The sequence below is a fragment of the Cornus florida genome, unplaced genomic scaffold (assembly GCF_030987335.1).
Source record: "Cornus florida cultivar Cherokee Brave unplaced genomic scaffold, ASM3098733v1 CherokeeBrave_3.0.0_Hap2_Chr10, whole genome shotgun sequence".
In the NCBI taxonomy this organism is placed as follows: Eukaryota; Viridiplantae; Streptophyta; class Magnoliopsida; order Cornales; family Cornaceae; genus Cornus; species Cornus florida.
This window is the reverse complement of record NW_026775580.1, coordinates 29,608,939-29,618,057: the sequence shown is the minus strand read 5'-3', so window position 1 is coordinate 29,618,057 and position 9,119 is coordinate 29,608,939.

The following is a 9,119-nucleotide window of genomic DNA, read 5'->3' as shown; positions in this document are numbered from 1 at the left end:
TTTACCTAAGTGACGCAGTTCAGAAATTATTTCAAGAAAACTAGAATAAAAATTAAAAAATGATTTATCTTTTTTCATTATGATATTTCCAAATTTATGAGAGAACAACTGAATTTTGGACAACTTCACTTTTGAAGTTCCTTCATGAGTAACCTGCAAAATATCCCAAGCTTCTTTAGTAGTTTTACAATAAAAAAAATTCTACCATTTTCAGATGGAACAATAGAATTAATAATTGAATATAAAGCTTTGCCATTAGTATCATTATGCTCAGTTTCAATAGCAATAAAAGCAAAAGTATTTTTTAACTCTTTGACTATTTCACAATCCACAATTGTATCTATTGTAGGAGGTGTATAGCCAAATTTAACTATTGCCTAAGTTTTACCACCAGAATTTTGCAAATAAGCTTTCATTTTTTATTTCCAAAAATTGTAATTATCTCCCTCAAATAAAGGGCTATGTTGATTAGAACCGTTTTCTTTCAATGAAATAGAAAGAAAGAAAGCTGCTGCTTTTTTTTTTTGGACTCTCTACCTCACTGATTGTGGGACTGACACATTCTGGAACTCACAAAACTCACTGTCTCTCTTTTACTACTCTAATACTACTGTTTCAAATAAAAGAGGATAAGAACTCAACAATAAAAGAAGACAAAGCAAAGAACAATTTTGGTCTACATAAAATTCATTAAACAAATGGCCTTTATATAGGCAATTACATCAACTGATAAAAGCATAAAAATAGGCACTACACACCACTATACAACGTGCAAAAACAAACTCCTATAAACTCGGTACATATATAAACCAACTTGCTGAACAGAACTCCACTATTAACAAATTCCTAAGGACTATGACAATTTAGATAGAGTAAAAATTAAACGTGCAAACACTTAAATTATTCAGCAAACCCTCCTTTAAACTGAAAGCTTTTGGACTTCAGTTTAATTATGAGATACTTTCTTCAAGTAGAATTCCCCAAAGTGCAATACCCAGCAACCTTCTCATATTGTGAAAGGAAAGAGATCTTAGAGATTTTGTAAATATATCAACGATCTTCACTTTTGCAATACTTTAGACCAATCACTCCATCATTGCTGAGATCTCTTAAAAAATAATATTTTTCACATCAATATGCTTACTTCTTCCATATAGCACAGGATTTTTGGAGAGTTTGATAGTTGAGCTGTTGTCACAAAAAATTGTAGCAGCTCCCACTTGCTTGAAATGCAGCTCTTTAAGAATTTTCCTCAGCCAGATAGCTTGAAAAGCACAAGCTGTTGCAGCAACAATTTAGCTTCTGTGGTTGACAAAGTGGCAATTGGTTGCTTCTTAGATGACCACGAAATAGCCCCTGTGCCCAACATAAAAACATAACGTGAAGTGCTTTTCCTATCATCTTGGTCTCCTGCATAATCGCTATCAGTAAACGTAATCAAATCTGACCTTTTATCCTTCTTGTAGAGCAGCCCAAAATCTTTAGTTCCTTGCGAGTAACAAAAGATTTTCTTAGTAGCTAAAATATGCAGCTTTGTTGGATTTTTCATATATCTGTTGATTAGACTCACAGAGTACATTATGTTAGGTTTTGTTGTTGTTAAATACATCAAACTTCCCACCATTTGTTTATAGAGTGTGCTATCCACCTTCTTTCCTTCGTGATCTTTGGTTAGCTCTAAGCCAAACTCAGTTGGAGTACTTACAGAATTACAATCCTTCATATGAAACCTATCCAAAATCTCTCTCAAATACTTCTTTTGAGAAATAAAGATTCCTGTAGCAGACTGAACCACTTCGATGCCAAGAAAATAATACATCATACCAAGATCAGACATTTCAAATTCAACCATCATAGACTTCTTAAACTTTTCAAACATGACACCATCATTGCCAGTAAATAAAAAATCATCTACATATAAGCAAACAATGAGCATTTTCCCTCCATCACCAATTTTAACAAAAAATGTGTGCTTATAAGGACATTTTTGAAAACCTTCTTTTAAAAAATAAGCTTCAATGCGATTATACCAAGCTCGTGGGGCTTGTTTTAATCCATAAAGAGCATTTTTTAATCTATACACTTCATGCTCATTTCCAATATAACCAGGAGATTGATTAACAAATACCTGTTCCTCTAAGTTTCCATACAAGAATGCCGATTTGACATCCAATTGGAAGATAGGCCATGAATTCTGTGCTGCCAACGCGATCACCAATCTGATTGTGTCATGCCTTGCAACAGGAGCAAAAACCTCTTTGTAATCCACACCAAACTCTTGTTTGTAATCCTTAGCCATCAAGCATTCCTTGTACTTGTTAACTTCACCATTCTTCTTCAACTTTGTCTTATAATCCCACTTGACACCAATTGTTTTCTGCCCCTTTGGAAGATCTGTTAACTCCCAAGTGTCATTTTTTTCGATGGAGGCAATTTCATCATCTATTGCCTTCTACCACTTTGCGTCTTTGACAGCTTCTTTAAAAACTACAGGATCATAGTCTGAAAACAGGGAAAAATGCGTAAGTAGATCATCGATATCAAATGTGTCGGATACCTCATAGTCGGACATCCACGCTGGTCTTTTTCTAACACGCTGAGGACGTGATCCTATTATAGCATCAAGCTATTCAACAGATTTTACTGCTGTTGGTGAAGTTTCAGAGGCTGAAGGGATGTCATTTTGAATATTCTGAGGAGCTGAATTTGATGGAACATTTTGTTGCTGCTGCTACTGCGTGTCCTCTTCATTTCCACCTTCAAAATCTGATGGAATTTGCTGTCCACTTGTGTTGCTGCTCCATGTCCATGTCTTTTCTTCATCAAAAATGACATCACGACTAATGACAATTTTCTTGGTGGTAGGATTATACAATTTGTAAGCTTTTGAATGATCACTAACACCAAGAAAAATGCACTTTTCGCCTTTGTCATCTAACTTTCTTCTCTTTTCATCTGGAACATAAGCATATGCTATACACCCAAAAATTCTTAAGTGCTCAACACTTAGTCTTCATCCATTCCATGTTTGTTTAGGAGTTACTTTTGAATAGCAAGTGTGGGGCTCCTATTCAGTACATGAATGCTTTAATTTACAGCTTCGGGCTAAAATCTTCTCGGGATCTTGCTTCTTGCCAAAATAGTCCGCACCATGTTCAAAATTATACAATTCTTCCTCTCTGAAATGCCATTTTGCTATGGTGTATAAGTTGCTGCCAGTTGTTTTTGAATTCCGTGAGCCTCACAAAAATTTACAAATTCTTGTGAGTTGTATTCTCTACCACGATCGCTACAAAGAATCTTTATAGGCAAGACAGCTTATTTTTCGACTAGCGCCTTGAAATTTTTGAAAGCTGAAAATGTTTTAGACTTATCCTGTAAAAAATAAGTCCATGTTTTTCGACTATAATCATCAATGAACTTTATAAAATAACGTTTACCACCATTCGATGTCGGATTAATGGGTCCGTATATATCAGAATGTACCAGCTCCAACACCTTCTTCGCTCTCCATGATTTTCCTTTCGGAAAATGATCATGATGTTGTTCACTAACAACACATTCTTCACAAATTTGAGAAGGGTGCTGAAGTTGAGGAAGACCTGTCACCATGTTCTTCTGATGTAGCGTCTTTAAACCACCAAAATTCAGATGTCCATAGCGAAAATGCCATAGCCATGGCTCATTCTTCAATCTCATAGAAAAACATGATTAAGTGGTGTTATCGAGATACAACGGAAACATCTGGTTTGTCGTCATGTTAACTTGAGAAATTAAGCCCAATTATTCATCTTGAATGAGACAAACTCCGTCTTTGATAGAAATCTCATATCCCTTCTCTTGGAGTTGACCAACACTTAGCAAGTTGGTTTTCAGATTTGGAACAAAGAAAACATTAGAAATAATCTGATTGGAGTTTTCTTTGGCGTAGATTTTTACATTTCCTTTGCCCATGACAGATACTTTAGAATCATCACCAAACTTCACAAAATCACGAAAAGATTCATCCAAATCAAAGAAGGCAGACTTGTCTCCACACATATGGTTGCTGCAACCTGTGTCTAAGTACCATAAATTCTTGTGGCTTTCCTCCTTCTCATGACAAGCCATTAATAAAGACACTTCTTCTTCCTTTTCTACAAAATTAGATTTTCCACCACCATTTCTATTTAAATTAGTTCGATATTCAGACTTGTAATGGCCATATGACACTTGAAGCATTTAACATTTGATTTGTCTATCGATTTTGGCTTGAAAGAAGTTGAATGATTGTTGTTATGACCTCTTCCTCTTCTTTAAGAGTTAGAAAACTGATTATCTTCAGATCTCTGATGTGAGTATCTGCCATCATTATCGTTTCTGCCCCTTCCTCTTCCTCGACCACCTCATCTTTATGTCAAGAAAGAATTATTAGATGAGGCTTGTAAAGCTTGCTCCTTCTTATCTTGCCGATTAATTTTCTGCTCATGAACTAACAAGGAACTCTACAATTCATCAATGGATAATTCATCAGTATCTTTAGATTTCTCAATCGAACAAACAACATAGTTGTATATTGCTGTCACTGAACGAAGAATCTTCTTAATGATGGTGACGTCCTCCATCTTGTCACCGTGGATCCGCATCTTGTTAACGATTGCCATTGTCCGAGAAAAATAGTCTGTGATTGACTCGCCCAATTTCATCTGAAACGTTTCGAACTCTGTACGAAATGCTTGAAGCTGCTGCCTCTTTGCTCTCGCTGATCCATGAAATTTCTTCTTTATAGAATCCCAAATTTGCTTGGAAGTTTCTTTGCTAAGAATTGTTTCCAAGATAGAGCGATTAATTGCTTGGAAAAGGTAGTTCTTTGCCTTTATATTCTTTAGCTTCAATCCTTCTAACTCTGTCCGCCGCGTCTCTATCAACACAACACCTTCTGCTGGTTTTGCTACTCCAGAATCAACCACCTGCCAGTACTCTTTGGACTGTTAGAAGTTCTCTATTAGCATGCTCCAATGATCATAATGACCATCAAAGCGAGAAATGACAGGTTGAACAAAATTTTCAGATGCCATCGTACACCTCAAACAAGTGGTGAAATAAAAAAAAAGTGAAATAGAAAAAAAGAAAGCTGCTGCTTTTTTTTTTTTTTTTGGACTCTCTACCTCACCGATTGTGGGACTGACAAATTTTGGAACTCACAAAACTCACCGTCTCCCTTTTACTTCTCTGATACTACTGTTACAAATAAAAGAGGATAAGCACTCAACAATAAAAAGAAGATAAAGCAAAGAACAATTCTAGTCTACATAAAATTCATTAAACAAATGGCCTTTATATAGACAACTAAATCAACTGATTAAAGCATGACAATAGGCATTACACATCACTACACAACGTACAAAAATAAACTCCTATAAACTCAGTACATATAAACTAACTTGCTGGACATAACTCCACTATTAACAAATTCTTAAGTACTAGGACAACTTACATAGAGTAAAAATAAAACTGTCAAACACTTAAATTATTCAACACAAATACAAGACACAAGTAAGATTGTAGCCAAAAGCAAGAGTTTTCTTAGTTATTTTTTCGATGATAAGTACTTCCAATCTTCCAATCTTTTACGAATCTTCAACTTTTCTCTACAATGCTATATAATCTCCGTACAAATGTGGATTTTCAAAACTCTTGCTTTTCGCTACAATACTTTATGATCGCCGTATTTTCAAAACTCTTACAGTATTTTACATCTTTCTGACGTATGGGAAGGTTAGGCAATAACATATTCCACTAATTCACTCTAATTTATCTTTCGGACGTGTTGGAACAAGGTTTCTGCAGTATCGTACATATTCCACTGATTCACTCTAAAAGACAAGCATGTATACAACTTAATTATATTTATTAAAAAATATAATTAGAACGAGGATTTTAAAAATATAATTAGAACGACTATTTTAAAAATATAAATAGGTCCTTAATTAAGTTATATATTTTAAAATTTTAATAAAAATCACTAAAAAATATATTGGATATTTATATTGTAAAAAGTTGAGTTTTGATATATTTTGGACCTTTTGTGCAAGATGAGAAAAAAAATTCACAACTGCGATAATCAATTATGTTACACAATGTGGATTTAAATGGGAAACTTAATTTACATGGATTTCAATTACTAAATTTATTAATTTATTATTAGCTTTTTTATTGAATCAAACTAAATTAGTAAGGGTAAGGGTGAAGGAGGCCACAAATAATTGTTAAACTTTGTTTTGCTGCGCATAAAAATTAGGAAGCAAAATCTAAAACCCTTGCCTTGGCTTTAAAATTTATGGTCATGTATTTTTACCCAGAATTCGAAAGTTCGAACACATAAGTGCAAAATAAATATGTATAGCAGTCAATAACAAAGGAAAGTGCGAAATAGCTCTTGGTTTTATAACTTCTTTAGCATAATTAACTTATTAGACCTTCTTCAATACAAAATGTCTCTTTTGCATATTAAATTTATATTTTGAGAGGAGTTATAATATCAAAATGTTATATTTTAGCAATTTTGTTTCAATGGTGCATTTCATCCAAAATACTAATTTTTGACACAACCATTATTTTTCAACTATCATTCCCAACTGCAATGTTCAACAACCAAATTTTTTATTTTGTTTTTGTGAGTGTTAGTATTTTATTTAACTTATTTGCCATATTAAAAATAATAGACATATATATATACACATAATACACACAACAGACATATACATATATATATACACACAACATTGACATATACATATATATATATATATAAGCACAATACCAAATTGGTAACCCATGCGAGAGAGAAGAGAGAAGAAAGAGAGCAATAGTAAATTTGACAATAGTTATATGTTGTGTTATATTTGGCACAACATTTGGCAAAATTATATTTTGGCAGCCCATTTGACATGTCATCGGAGAGCTTTTTTTAAATTCATATACTATATTTTGAAAATAGCAACTCAAATAGCTGCCCATTGGAGTTGCTCTTAGTCTTTAAATCCTGATTCCGTTGTACTAATACAATACCTATATAACATATTATTTGAAACGCACACGAAATAAAAAATGTTGAAAACAAATGAAGAAATATCACTCAACCGGCCGCATGGGTAGTTCGGCTTGTAGATCTTTTGGACATGTATTATTCTTGGTAATTTGAAACTCAACAGAGGTGACAATCAATTTTAATCAACGCTCATGATTTGTGGGCATTACATTCAAATGGAGTTTATGCCACATCCAATAGTATATGTGTGGCTAGCACGTGGGCCAATTCAAAAATATTTTCTATTCCCACAAAAATGTCAACCTTCCTATTTTTTGTCGTATTAAAATAAATGTCTTATTTAAAAAGTTAATATATATTTTTTTGTAAAATTATAAATTTGTATTGATAAAAAGTAAACCATTCATCGTAGAACCACTATAGTAAATTGGTAATTTATTTGTTACCAATATAGTAAAAAATATTAAAAGTCATCATTTTAAAATGTTACATTCCCGAGACTTTTTTTTATGTGGGATGGAAGGGATATCAATTAAGAGTGTCTCACTGAAGGAAAGACAACGATTTTTTAATTACTGTTTCAAAAAATATATATAGGAAAAGGTAATTGAAGATGTGATGACTGAATTGAAGAAACTTGGGTGTGGTTGAAAAGAATGAATGATTTTTGTAATTCTAGATCAGTTGGAAAATTGCAAAATTATTTTACATAAGTATGTAATACAATTGGATTTTTGTAGAAGGAATTAGAGAAATATTTGTTCATTTTATATTTCATTTTTGCATGTTAAAAACCTACAGAAAGTACTTGTAGTTCTTTCTTTATTTTCTTAACCATGCTAAAATCTCATATTTTTCTTAGACAAAATCATAGTGTCACTTGCTATTTATCATATTTGTTTCTTTTTACTTAGTCAAAATGTAAAAAGAATGACTATGAATGAGCAAGCCCTGAATGAGCAAGCCCTGCATGCTAGCGGCATTCACACCTCATTCATGGCAAACAAGTATTTTATTAACATTATTGTTCACAACAAATTTGGTAAGAATGATGTTAATAAAATGAATGTTTTGGTTTTGAGATTGTTTCGTTTTGAGATTAGGTTAAAAAACACTATTATGTACAAAATTTTATATTTAATGAATTTAGTAGTGCACATTATATCGTTGAAATATCGGAGGAAACTAACCAAAAAATTTAAGCACTCGACATGCTCACAGATGATATACACATGAAAATCTGAACATTAAGTAAATTTATTACAACTTTAAATTTAGGCCACAAGGTTTCAAAGTTATTTTTGCTTCTCTTACTCCAGTCTTAATACAGCTTATGTCATGTCTTACTATATGTCAAATTTCCCAAGTCATTACTATCTTTCAAGAATATACACCATCCCATTTTGTTCATTGACATATCCCAATTAATCTCCAAAATATATATAGATATAGATGATTAAGCGATTTTGATTCTCCAAACTGTTTTGGTAGACGAGTATAATTGATATGGACTAAAAAAATAGATATATTTCTTTCCATACCAAACGAGAGATGATGTATGTATCTTGATTTGATAAATGACGATATATCCTACATTTTCTAATTTGATAATTAAAGAGGATATATCATTCATTTATTATTGGTCCACCGGTATAGTATTGTCCTTCCTTCATAATTCATATGAAATGTGAGAAGTGCTAATTGCAGTCGCGAAAGCCACTGTCGAATGGATTCTGAGGGGAAAAAAGAGCTAGAAAAAAAATCGAAAAAACAAAAGAGAAAAAAATAAATACAAAATTAGTTTTATATATATACACGTATATATTTCTTTTTATAACTATCCTTGGTTAAAGAATTATTTCCTTTTCTTTTTCCTTTTCTTTTCTTTATTATTATTATTATTTTTTTTAAATCCATTTATAAAGGATAGTTGTAAAAGAATATATATATATATATATATATATATAGGAAAAAGCAAAAAAATAAAAGAATTGATTCACTTAAGGATAGTTGTAAGAAGAAATATATAATCGATCTCATGATCCATTTTATACGCGGATTCTTTTCTCGCTTTGTTTTTTACCTTTCT